This window comes from Parambassis ranga, unplaced genomic scaffold (genome assembly GCF_900634625.1).
Source record: "Parambassis ranga unplaced genomic scaffold, fParRan2.1 scaffold_21_arrow_ctg1, whole genome shotgun sequence".
NCBI classification, from domain to species: Eukaryota; Metazoa; Chordata; class Actinopteri; family Ambassidae; genus Parambassis; species Parambassis ranga.
The window spans coordinates 2246124-2260055 of record NW_021144767.1 but is presented as its reverse complement, the minus strand read 5'-3'; the positions used below and the strand labels follow the sequence as shown (position 1 = coordinate 2260055).

Sequence of the window (13932 nt, the reverse complement as noted above, 5' to 3'; positions counted from 1 at the left end):
GACTTAACATTCATGTTGATAATCCTAATGATGGAAGTGCCAAAGAACTCTTTAACATCCTAGATAGCTTTGGGCTTTCACAGCATGTAACAGACTCAACACATAACAAGGGACATATACTGGATCTAGTTATTTCCAAAGGTCTGAACATCTCTGAGGTTGTGGTGACCGATGTTGCTCTTTCTGATCATTACTGTGTTGCGTTTTAAAACGACCAAACCTGCTAATACCAACAAGGTAGAAGGAAAGGTGATCAGAAAGCGTCACATTAATGATAACACCTGTGCACTGTTCACACAGGCTTTTGTCACCAACCCTGCCCACAGCTCCTGTTGACGACCTTGTAAACAGTTTTGGTTCCAAAGTTATGACTGTTATTGATTCAATTGCCCCAATCAGAACCAAAGTTCTGTCAGGAAGGAAAAAGTCACCTTGGAGAAATGCCACACTGGTTAAAGCTCAAAAAAAGAGTCTGCAGACAGCAGAACGCAGATGGAGAAAAATAAACTCCAGGTTCATTAACATTTACAAAGAGAGCCTACATAACTACAACCAGGAACTGAAAAATGCAAGACAATCTATTTTTCAGAGATCATCGACAGGAACAGCAACAATGCTCGCACATTGTTCTCTGTTATAGACAGACTGACAAACCCAGGAGTATCAGTCCCCTGAACTGCTGTCTAAAAGTCATGCAATGACTTTGCATCTTTTTTCACAGATAAAGTGTTAAAAATAAGACAAACGGTCTGTAGCTCTAGCTCTGGCAAAACCATAATGTCACTTGTGCCTTCTCATCCACCAGTTAAGCTGGCACATTTTAACCTTCTAGATAATACAGCACTGACAGAAACTGTTAAACAGTTAAAACCCACAACATGCTCACTTGACAATCTGCCTACACATTTTCTTAAAAACGTTTTAACTGCATATCGTCAGATGTGTTGCAGATAGTTAACAGCTCTCTTCAGTCAGGGCAGTTTCCCCAGGCCCTGAAAACTGCAGTAATCAAACCTCTGCTCAAAAAATCAAATCTGGATGCTTCAGCAATAAATAACTACAGGCCAATATCTAACCTTCCTTTTCTGGGAAAGGTCATTGAAAAGGCTGTTTTTCAACAAATTCATGCATTTTTGGTGCAAAACAATCTTTTTAATGAATTTCAGTCTGGATTTCGAGCACACCACAGCACTGAGACTGCACTTATTAAGGTCTTAAATGACATACATCAGAATAATGATGCATCCAAAGTCTCTGTCTTAGTGCTGCTGGACCTTAGTGCTGCATTTGATACAGTTGATCCCAGCATGCTGCTCGACAGGCTGGAGCAGTGGGTGGGATTTACTGGCACTGTGTTAAACTGGTTCAAATCTTACTTACATGATAGGGACTACTTTGTGTCAATTGGTAACTATGAGTCTGACCGAACTAAAATCACATGCGGGGTTCCTCAAGGGTCCATTCTTGGACCACTTCTGTTCAACATCTACATGCTGCCCCTAACTCAGATCATAGAACAGCACAACATCTCCTACCACACCTATGCAGACGACACACAGCTTTATATATCAGTGTCATCACATGACTACAGTCCCTTACACTCACTAAGTAAGTGTACTCAACAAATCAATGAGTGGATGAGCCAGAACTTTCTCCAGCTCAATGCTGACAAAACAGAGATGATTTTTTTGGCCCCAAAAATGAAAGAGCTAAGATCAGTGCTTACCTGACTCCATGTCACTGAAGGTCACAAACCAAGCCAGAAATCTTGGTGTAATACTCGACTCAGACCTGAACTTTAACACCCATGTAAAAGCCATTACTAAGTCTGCCTATTACCACCTGAAAAACATTGCTAGGATCAAGGGCTTTCTGTCAAACAAGACACAGAAAACTTATTCATGCATTTATTTTCAGTAGGCTAGATTATTGTAACGGCGTCCTCACAGGTCTGAGCAAAAAATCCATCAGGCAGCTGCAGCTGGTCCAAAATGCTGCTGCTAGAGTTCTGAGTAACACCAGGAAAATGGACCACATCACACCGGTCCTCAGATCACTGCACTGGCTTCCTGTGAGTCAAAGGATCCAGTTCAAAACTTTACTCCTGGTCCACAAAGCACTGAATGGTCTTGGACCAAAATACATCCTGGACTTATTGGTTCCCTATGAACCATCCAGACCCCTGAGATCATCAGGGACAGGCCTACTGTTGTACCCAGGGTCAGAACCAGACAGAGTGAAGCAGGATTCAGTTACTCTGCCCCTCACCTGTGGAACAGCCTTCCTGAACACCTGAGGTCTGCTCAGACAGTCACTTCATTTAAGTCAGGCCTGAAAACACATTTGTTTACTGCAGCGTTCTCCTAATTACTTGACTGCACTCTTCTCATTTAATCATCCTGATTTTATTTGATGTTTTTATGATTTTATGATTTTTTTTTTTATGATTTTAATTTCCTTCTTAATTTAATGTTTTAATATGTTTTATTCTGTGATTTCATCTTATGTAAAGCACTCTGAATTGCCTTGTGTATGAATGGTGCTATATAAATAAAGCTTGCCTTGCCTTGCCTTGACAGACAGCTCCGGCAGACAACAGAGTTTTCTCTGAGCGCTCTGGACAATCCTCCGCTGGGAGTGGATGCCTTGCGCACCGGCGTGGCCCAGGATGCTTCTATATGCGTTTCCTCCTGTCACCAGTGACCAGAAGGGCGCCAATAAGAAATGCTCCTCAGTGGGATTTGGCGTTAGTTTTACGCGCACTAACCAGGGCGCCCTTTGAGCCTCTGGATACAGTTTCACTGAAGTTTGTGTCTATTGAAACTGATTTTTCTCTGGCTTTAACATCTGCAAAGAGTCAGTGATTTATCTGACCTCTCTGCGGCCCCCATCTGCCTCAGGATTTAGGGGGGTGGCAGTTCGGCTGTGTTGCGTCCTAATCTGACTTTTACACCTAAGAGCATCACTGGCTCTTTCAGATCCAGGGTGATAATGTCGGATGTTTTTTGCGCATCGATGCCGTGCGTCAACGGAGGCGCATGGTGTCAGTGCCTCCTCGCTGAGTCCCAGTCTTTCTTATCGGAAGTATTGACGGATCCTGTCGGAGGGTGTGCTTCTGGCAACCAGGGATGCGCTCCCGAGCAAAGATTGGGGGAAAAGGGGACCACTACCAGGTCCCACCCCCAGGCTCAACCCAAAGGGGAAGCACCTCTGAGCCTAACCGGAACCACGCCGACAGGCCCCAGCCGCTACACACACAGCCACACATATCCCTCTCTAGCCCCAACACTCGCCTTAAAAAAAAAATACAAACACCAGCACAATAAACCCTGCGTGTCTCCTAGACCATTAACCACTGCAATCAACCAAATTCGCTACACTGGACCTGCAACGCCGACAGTAAACTGGAAAAAGGACGCATGACAAAAATTGTCTAAAGACAGCAAAATTCACCTTACCACAACCGATTGGACGGCCCAACCAAATTTGGCAGGTGGTGAATGCAGGAGAAGAAAGAGACTGTAGTGCAGGATCAATCAACACAGCGCCACCCTGATGGAAACCTGCAACCATAGTGGAACAAACACAACAAGCATTAGGCCCTGTGGCCGTCACACTCTCCCCTGGAGCTCCAGCACAGTACCAGGGGCACCAGAAAAATATTCTGGCTACCTTAAGAGAGTCACAGCTACTCGCACCTGTGCTACCAGGGGCACGAAGTTCTACTCACAGCACCAGGGCACAAAGGTTTTGCTGGCACGGTCTAGTTTTTTAGCCAAGTGAGGGGTGCATGTTGTGGTGGTGCGCAAGGTTGTGGTGGGGCTAGCAGGAGGGTGTGGGGGTGAGCAGGCGAGCGTGAGTATCGTTGGGAGGCAGTGTGCAGGGCAGAGAGGATGCCTGGAAGCTCCCTGGGTGCTGGAGAGCTCCAGCAGAGATAGCAGCGGGCAGGAGCCCTGGATGCTGGACAGCTCCGGCACTGTGACTGGGCTGGAAGACATGGGTTTGAAGGGATGGCTGGAGGTGTGTGTGTGTGTGTGTGTGTGTTGTGTGTGTGTGTGTGTCTCTGTGTGTCTCTGTGTGTCTCTCTGTCTCTGTGTCTCTGTCTCTGTATGTGCAGAGGAGCTGCAGGTGGTGTCCGTGGGCCTGCTGGTGATCGGTGCGGTGGTGGCGGTCAGCGTGGCTGGATGTGTGGCAGCGACCTGTGAGATCAGGTTCCTGCTGCTGCCGGTGAGTCATCGTAACATCCGATGCTGCATTCAGGTCACGTGGGAAAATGCTGCGACCACATCCAGGGCTCAGTCAGCTGTTTTTTACCTGTGTCCCTCGGCTGATGTGTGGTGGGTTTCACTGAACACTGTGAGAAATAAAATCCAGTTTTGTTTCTTAGTGCTGCCCCCTGCTGGTACCCTGTGCCATTATTTATTGTAACATTTACACGCTGACCTGACTCCTCCTCCTCCTCCTCCTCCTCCTCAGTACCTTGGCTTCCTGGCCGTCCTGGGTCACACTGCTGCTGCTCATAAACAGACAGAGGGTGAGCGTCCTCCCTCAAGTGGCCTGGCTGTGGATGATTCTGATTGGCTGCAGCGTTCATCAGTGTGACCTGCAGGTGTGTGTGTGTGTGCAGATCGAACAGAGCCTGAGTGCAGCCGTGGATCAGGTCATCAGTCAGTATGAAGGCAGCTGCTACCGCAGACTGATGGACAACGAGCAGCAGGCTGTGAGTCCCAGCTCCTCACCGAGGACACACACACACACACACACACACACACAGACACACACAGACACACACACCACACACACACACACACCACACACACACACACTGACACACACACACACACACACACACAGACACACACACTGACACACACAAATACACAGACACACACACACAGACACACACACACAGACACACACACTGACACACACCACACACACTGCCACACACACACACACAGACACACACACACACACAGACACACACAGACACACACAGACACACACAGACAGACACAACACAGACACACACACAGACACACACAGACACACACACACAGACACACACACTGACACACACACACTGACACACACAGACACACACACACACACTGCCACACACACAGGCTGTTCCATTGCAAGAAGAACTTTACTTATTTTTGCTAGTTGGAGGGTGCCCTCTGGAAGCCGGTAGTGTTTTCTGTGGACTTTGATGTTATGCCCAAGAAAGTCAGCCAACTGGTCAGGTTCTTCTGCTGTAAGGGCCAAGTTCACATCATCATGCGTTTCTGACATGTCCTTGGACAAGTACACAGACAAAGGCATTCTGGATAGCTCACCGCTCTCCGGCGATTGAAGAGGATAACTTGTGCTAGGGTCACTTTAGCAAGGTCTTTCCAGTTTGAGGGTGAAGGCTCCTCGGTGAGGGTATTCAAGTGTTGCTGCTGTTTCTCTGATAAAAAGAAATGGAGATTCTGGACATCCTGGGTGAATGGGAGGAGTTGAGGAGAATTCCACTTGGTTTGGTCAAGTTGAGTTAGTGCTTGACTTGCAATGTCAAATTTCCAACTTTCTTGGTATAGCTGTGCAAATTCATCAGCATCTTGGACAGCTTGTTTGTCTTTTGTCTTCAATCCTTCCGACTTTATAAACATGGCCAAAGAATGCAAGCTGTGTCCAACTGTGCAAGCAAGAGATGGACGGTGAAATTTGCCAGTTTTATCATTGAACCCAGCCAGGGATCGTGCAGCAGAGAAACATGACTGTACTGTTCAGGTTTTATGAGGTCTTTGACAGTCTTCACAGGTGCAACCTTTTTTGCTTCCAGTAGCAGTCTGCCAAGTTCTCTCAACTTTTGTCGAATCTGCTGGTGTTGGCTAGTTACCCTCTCATTCTTGGTAAAGAGTCTGCACCCATACTCCAGAATGCATGGGTCTTCCTTTATTGCAACTGCAATATTGTCTTGACTCATGTCACTTAAGAACTTCCAGTATGCTTCACCAAGTCCAAGTGGAGCAGGTTCAGCAAAAGCACACAATGCCTGGACTCTAGTTTTACCTTGTGATGATTTACCCTGAGGCTTGAATTTGCAGACCTGAAAATGTCGCCACATCACTCTTCTTGTGAACAATCCATAGCAGTACACACAATGTGTAAATTCTTGTCCTTTCATCTTTTCCTTTGGTTGTTTCCATGGGATCATTTTTCCTCTGTGGGATTCCAAAACTTCAATGTTATGCTCAAAGTTGCCTTTATTTCGGATATAATCTAATTGGAGTCGCCTTTCTTTTGAGTTTTTGGCAAACTTAAAGCTTTGGCAACTTCCACCTTTTCATGGTGTTTACGAATTAAATGTCTTGACATTTTTTAACCTGTTGTCCACAGTAGAAGCAGTGATGTTTCTTGTTATAACTTCTGGAACCATCTTCGTTTTTAAAAACTGGATTAACGTACACATGGCTCTTCTACCATTTCATCTTCATTAGCATCTGCTGTAACAATAGGAAATCTTTGTGTGGAATCAGGTTCTGTTTCAAATCTTCGTACTGCCTAGACTCACACTGGGGCTGACTGAAAGACTTTGTTCTCATCCGACTTGTAGAATCAACTTTGTCCTTTTCTTATTTTCCATGGACAACTCCATGCTGCCGTCAGTGCTTTCCTCCCTGAAATTTGGAATATACTTCACTACCTTCGCTTGTATTGTCTGATTCTACAAGAGACTTTTGAAAAAAGAAAACTCAAGTTAATAACTGAGCCTCCACTTAGGTTGTCATACATGACAAGCTATCTACATTTCAGTTATATGCTGCAATATCAGAATTTCTTAAAACCCCCTAAAAGGAATAAATCTGAACAGTACAGTAAAGTCAATATAGAGCCTAACATGTATCATTCACAAAATACCAGGCCTATGCTTTTTACAAACTACAGAACAAAGAGAAAGCATGTGTGTTCTGTTGGTTCGCTTTAATTATAAAATGAAGGGGGAAAGAAAAGGCCTACCGGGTGCCAACAACTTCTCTTTGGCCTTTGTGAAGCAATTTCAGACTTTGATGTGGAAGGGTGAGCATCGTCATCATCACTTGAATCACAGAGAGCATCGGAGCGTGGCATTTCATCCATCTGCAAAACAAGACATTTGTAATCATTTCATTCTTAATGTAAGAAAAATATTACATTGGGAAAAGTGAGAAATGGCCATTAACACATACCAGAATACTTTTTGTCCTCTAAGCTTTGGACAGCTTCATTGTATGAGTGCAGACTGAATCTATCCTTTATTGAATCATCATCAGTTTCAAGCACAACACTCTCATCTAAGTCATACACAGATTTAGCAACATCTGACACTGCATCTTTCTGCAAAACACAGACAACTTCATTACAGTGTGAAGTCAAAGGGTGGTCTGTGCCACAGCCTTCATCTGTATCCTCACTATCAGAGTACTCCACAAGGGAAAACTTGGAAACTGTAACCTAAATATGAATAAAAAAGAATAAACCTTAAATGAATGTAGAAAAAGGTAAGTGATAAGACAACTGTTCTCCAAACAGCTAATTAATGCATGGTCTATGGCTCGTGTGGAAGCAACTTTTCATATGAGAAGAGTTATGAGCAAGTCCCTTAACAGTATCAGAGATGCAATGGATCACATACTAAATACCCTGTAGATATTAGATGCGATACTCGGGAGTTGAGCTTAACATAATCTGAGATTTGATACTACCATGCATTTAGGAGTAAAATACTTGGACTATCGTAAAAAAGACCTCCATAAGAAAATCAAAAGTACAAGTTCTTGGTGTTAAAGTGGCCCTACAAAGCTAGAAAGATCAAAATTGTGTGTGACGTGAGAGAGGCCCCACAAGTTGAGAGCATCCCAAATCATGAAGAGGTCAGGAGGACCCCACATGGGCCAAAATAGAAAAGCAGTGTGTGAGCCTGCGATTTCTCAGAGCAAATAAAAGACATTGCAATGGACTACAGTATAAACACAGCATTAGACATACAACAGACTGGGAAGTGGTGAATTATGCTTATTATAATTTACAGTTTGACACTGTCAGGTTTTTCAGTTGAAGTAAAATAACTTCTAGTTACATCCATAGGGAGAAAAATGGAAAACAAGGAGTGTGTGATGTTGTGATGCTGATGCTGAAAATCACTTCGAGATGCACCCAGGGCCCCATAAGGGCCAAAATAGAAACAGAGTGTGTGAGTCTGAGACCTTTAGCAGGAAAAGCAACACAAACACCTTCCCATCTAAACAAAGATACCAGACAGTACACAGCCACAGCCATGAAAGAAAGAATCTGCATCACCTGTGTGCTGACCCCTTTAAACACCACACAGATAGATGTTTAATCTAACTCACTCACCTTTTCACGCCAAGGCCACTTGGAATCACCAGAGCTGAAATCAGTTTCAGTTCCAATTTCTATGGCCTGAACAGCAAAGAGGCACAAATGTGGCCTGTCCTTTACTATCATCTTTTTATTACACAGTTTGGTGATTTGTGGTTGTCACTAATCTTCCCAGGGATCCATCTTCTTTGGATGCATCAATACTAAAAGCCAGAGAAATAAAGTGAACCTTTGAAATCGTGTAATACTGAATCATCAAATGTACACACTTACAATGTAAAAACATTAAATAGCACATAACACAGAGGTCAACTTAAACTGTAGGAACACTACACAGATAAATCTTCTCATGTCTCAAACATGTCAACACTGCTTCATTTGCTCATCCATCAGTTATTTACAATATTTGACTCATGAGTTAATAAGAATTGCATGAATCTCTACACAACATGTGATGTGCTTACCACCAGCAGTGATTCTGCCATTCAAATTCATACAGAAATGTACTCTCTTTCTCTGAGTAGTGTCTGGACTGGCATTCTTCCACTGTATGAGTTCACCCCTGTACTCCAGTACAAAAGCCCTGGTTCAATGGTCTGGGCTGCAAACACTCCTCTTCCTATAGAGGCATTTTAATAGAAATCCTGAGCCAACACTTAATTATAGACCATATAATCATACTAAAATAACAACTCCATACCTTTATTACTGTCAATAAATGTTTGTATGCATGACTTGTCACTGGAAGACTGAATGTACACCTTTGCTTCTTCAGCAGGCTGAATCCTTTCCTTCCTTTGGATCATTATGGCTCATATCATTACATAGGTAACCATAGTACCAATGAAAACAGCTGTGCCCTCTCTGAGACAGAGGTTATATTGATATTAAACCAATTTAATTCAACCTGAATGAATCTACAATATTATTAAAGAGAAACATCAGATCCACACCATAGGTACAAGGTAGTCAAATGATGCTTCTCCATCTGTAACACTGGAGCTGGTACCCACTGTCAGAACACTGATGTGGCACTAAGTGAGCCAGCAGGTTAAACACTGTTTACTCACCATTTGTGCTCATACAAAGTCAGGAGTTCACAGCATGTGCACCAGAAAAACATCCCTAGCAAACTAAATTACATACATCAATAAATGCCATTCATAGACTCAGAATACAGACTGCTTTGATTGAACTGTTCCTGATTAATGTGCTCTGCTGTGCATATATGGCAGAGCAGCAGTAGCTAGCGGAGGAAGCTAACGGAAGTAGCTAGCGACTTTTTAGCCCACAGTAAAGGCTAGCGATTTGTAGCCGACAGTAAAATGCATTGATAGATACCAGACAGTAGACGTTATTAGGAAGAGTAGCTGACATAGGAGCTATAAATCTATGTAACTGCACTTCAGCTGCAGGCAATGCAGTAGTATCTAGTGGAAGAAGCTAGCATGTGGAGCTAGCGAGTTTTAGCCGACAGCAGAAGCTACCAATTTGTAGTAAAAGTTACTGATAAGTACCTCACAACAGAAGTTAGTAGCGAGAAGTAGCTGATATATGAGTGGCAGCTCAGCTGCAGGCAGAGTCCAGAGAAAGACAGTAAAATCACAGAAAGAGTCAAATAAAGCAAACCTACCTGGTCGCTGTTGACATTAACGCTGATATCACTCCGCTGGTACCAAGCGGAATAAGAAAATAGGCCCATGGCTCGAACTGGCAATGCCAGAAGTGAAGTAGCCTATCAAATGTCCTCCTTCGGTAGGCTGCGTGTCTCATTGGTTCAAATGACACACACTTCCGGAAGTGTGTGTGTGGGGTCAGTTCTGGGCCACAACACACACACACACACACACACACTGACACACACACACACACACACTGACACACACACTAACACACACACACAGACACACACACACACACACTAACACACACACACACACACACACACACACACACTGACACACACACACACACACCACACTGACACACACACTAACACACACACACAGACACACACACACACACACTAACACACACACACACACACACACTAACACACACACAAATAAACACTGACACACACACACTAACACACACACACACACAAACACACACACACAAACACCACACACTAACACACACACAAACACACACACACTAACACACACACACACACACACACACTACACACACACTGTTCTACAGTCTGAGTGAAAACATGCTCTAGTGTGGGTTCATTCCACAGACACATTTTTAACTTTAATAATCACTGATGTGACTTTTCTGAACTCATTGTCCTGTTTAATGTTAATGCTGACATGCTGCTCTGTGACCTGAAGATAAGAACATGTGAAGGACAAAGCTACTTTAAACGTTTGCTTCATTATTATTTTGAAGCAGTTGTGCCTCTGGTATCAATACATATTTCAAACATGGCTGCTTGGTGCCTGATCACTACTTTAACCTAATGAAGGGGTTAACTTGACTGATGATCTGTCATCAATGAATGGTCAAACTAATGGTTATCGGCTAAATGCCACAATTAATCGTGATTCATTTTTTTGTCAATATAGATCGAAGCAGCCATGGCCTTTAAAGCTTTTTCAGCAAGTTGGGCTTCAAATCTAGCAGCTCTTCTCTAAACTCAGGAAGAGCCACCTGAAGAAGAAGCTTGATGAACTGCTGGAGGTAAAGTCTTTGTCTCTGGGTTCATTTGCATGTCAGCTTCTGGGCTGTTTTTGTTTGAATTTTAATGTGCGGTGTCGGTTATTTCAGGTCAGTCTTAACCTTGAGGCGCTGCGAGAGAGGGACAATCAGCAGTTGCTGGTTCAAGAGCAGGAACTGGAAAGTCTGCGACAGCAGCTGTCAGCCAAAGGAGAGGTATGTGCACACATGACAGCTCTCTGCACTAACATAAGGTTACAAAAATCACATATATATTCAAGTGTATCCATCAGAAAATGCTCAGTACACACATCCAGTGTTTGGACGCCCTGAGGCAGCACTTGTCTTCTCAGAAACAAATGTTGACACAAACACAATTCAGATTTAAATATTTTTGTTTCTCCTTTCAGAATGGACAAGAACCTCCTGGAGACTCTGCATCAGTGCAAGAGCAGTTGAGAGATGTAAGCCTAATAATTTGATTGATTGTTTATTTAAATAAGTGAAAAAAAACCTGGACTCAGTTTGTCTTTATGGCGTGTGTGTCTCACCACCAGGCTCTGGAGAAGAACCTGCAGCGGCTGGTGTATGACCAGCAGAGAGAGGTCTACATCCAGTCCGTCCTTGCCTACGCAGCGGAGCTGGCACAGCAGTTGGCCCAAGCAAAGCGGCAACAACCCAAGCAAGGGGCCACTTCAGAGGGTGATACTGCTCTCATATAATTTTCTACAATAATAAAGTACATGGAAAGCTTCTAGGAAAGTGTAGTTAACAAGTACTTAATTTTGTTGGCCATGTAATAGGCTATGAAATATAGTTAGAAAGATTTAGGCATGTAAGTCCTACATACTGGTTGTGCTGTAAAGCTCCTGCATAATATATGTTGGTCAATTGCTTACTAACATTTCTTTTTTTAGCTACTGCAGGTCCAGAAAAGGAACCTCAGCTCAGCTTAGGGGTGCAGAGAGACCTCGAGGGCCAAAACGCTGAGGTTACTAGAACCCAGCAGGAGCTCAGTGCACATAGGAACCAGGTAATGCTGCATTATTTCATGTAATTATGAAAGTGAAGTTCTGTTGCCCTTGAATCCATGAATGCATATATTGGCCTCTTCTGCAGCTTTGGTGAGAAAATGTTTACATCTTCACAGATTTAGGGACATTGCCTCTGTTAAAAGTTTTTGACCCTGATCAGAATAGAGCAGCTGCAGCTAGAGCACTGAACATTCATATTCTGTGGATTCAGTCATCTTTATAACTGACCTGTAGAAGTCTTTTTCAGAACTGAGCTGACAACAAAGAAAACATCATTCTGCAAATTGTGTTTTTTTCGCTCTGCAGACCGTGAAGGCTCAGGCTGAGCTGCAGTCTCAGAAGGAGCAGGTCACCAGGCTCCAGGTGGAGCTGTTAGTGCAACAGAGGAAGTACGAGGACAAGTGCAGCGAGTTGTCATCCTTCCTGAGGAAGCATGAAGAGAAGAGCAAAGAGCTGGAGGAAGCCAAAATGCAGCTCCAGGCAGAGAGACTTGGCAACAGGTAAAGCTGCTGGCTCTGGTTGACGTCGGATCAATAAGGTTTCACGCTGAGCTGCTAACATGTCATCAATCGGCAATTTTACCTCCTCTCATTAATACTAATGCCAAAAACTAATGTTGTACTGACCTTTGAATTAACACTCCCTCTGGGATTAATACAGTATCTAAAATAAAAAAAAAAACAAAAAAAAAACAAACAATGTGTCCAGGCATGCAGCAGAACTGGAGAGTATGGACATCAGACTGGAGGAAGAGAGGAAGAGGTCTGCTGAACTTCTGCTGCAGGTGAGCATGAATTCACTGTTTACCTCCACTAACTAAAGTTAATAAGATTAAGAACCCGTTATTTGTCCCACAATGGGGAAATTGCATTGTTGCAACAGCGCAGATAGGGTAAATAAAAGTACCTACAAAGACACAATACAGATAGATGGATACAGTTAAAGAATGAGAGGAACATATTGCACAGGTGGGTGGAGGTAGGAGTGGTTTGTAGATTAAACCAAGTCTGCTCAGACTGAATAAAAATACAAATACAGCACTGTAAATGTCAAACAAAATCATCCTTCACTAAATAAAATGAGGATGTCTGCATTTTAGATACAATCTAGTTCCATGTTCTAATATACAGCAGCATTGTAGGCACTATACAAAATTTGCCCTAATATCTGGCCTTCAACAGGTAAATATGCTGCAGAAGTCTCTTCTGAACCGAAATGGAGACGAGAGGAGAATCGCTGCCCTGGAACAACAGGTAACACTCTCTTAATTATAGCACACACCTACAAAAAGACCTGTCAAATAGAAGAAGAGGAGATGGCAGCATTCTCTTAAACGTACGCCTGTTCATACTTGTGGTTCTGCCTCTTAAGATCCAGATTTCTGCCAAGGACTTTGCAAATGAAAAAAATGATCGTCAGAGCATTCAGCACCAGCTACATAAAGTGCTGAAGGAGCTTCACAAGACCCAAGATCAGATTTCTAATCTGGAGTCTGCTGTAAGTGTTATGTGATCTATAGTATCATCAATATGAAGTCAAACCCTCATGACTCTCATGCCATTTTCTTTGCTTTCTAACAGTAGAGTAGTAGAGTATTCCACTGTCCTCTTGGAATGTGCATATTATGTTGCTCTACAAGTGCATTTGTTTTTTCCTATTTCAGATGCAGCCTAATGCTCGCTCTTCAGAGCCCAGCTCGTACAATAATTTTGAGCGCCTTACTACTGACCCTGGCCCCACATCGCCATGGAAATACGTCAACCTCCTGGAGACGACTTTCTTGGAGTGCCCATATTGTCAGGCCCAGTATCCCGCCAGCCGTCACAGGGAGCTTCTGGATCACATTGACGACTGTTATGATAAGTGA

The 13932-nt window shown here is 43.5% G+C and overlaps 1 pseudogene; it reads left to right on the top strand.

Annotated features, from left to right (window-relative positions):
- Positions 1-3996: 3996 nt before the first annotated feature.
- LOC114429858 (centrosomal protein of 55 kDa-like) lies at positions 3997-13932 on the top strand (annotated as a pseudogene).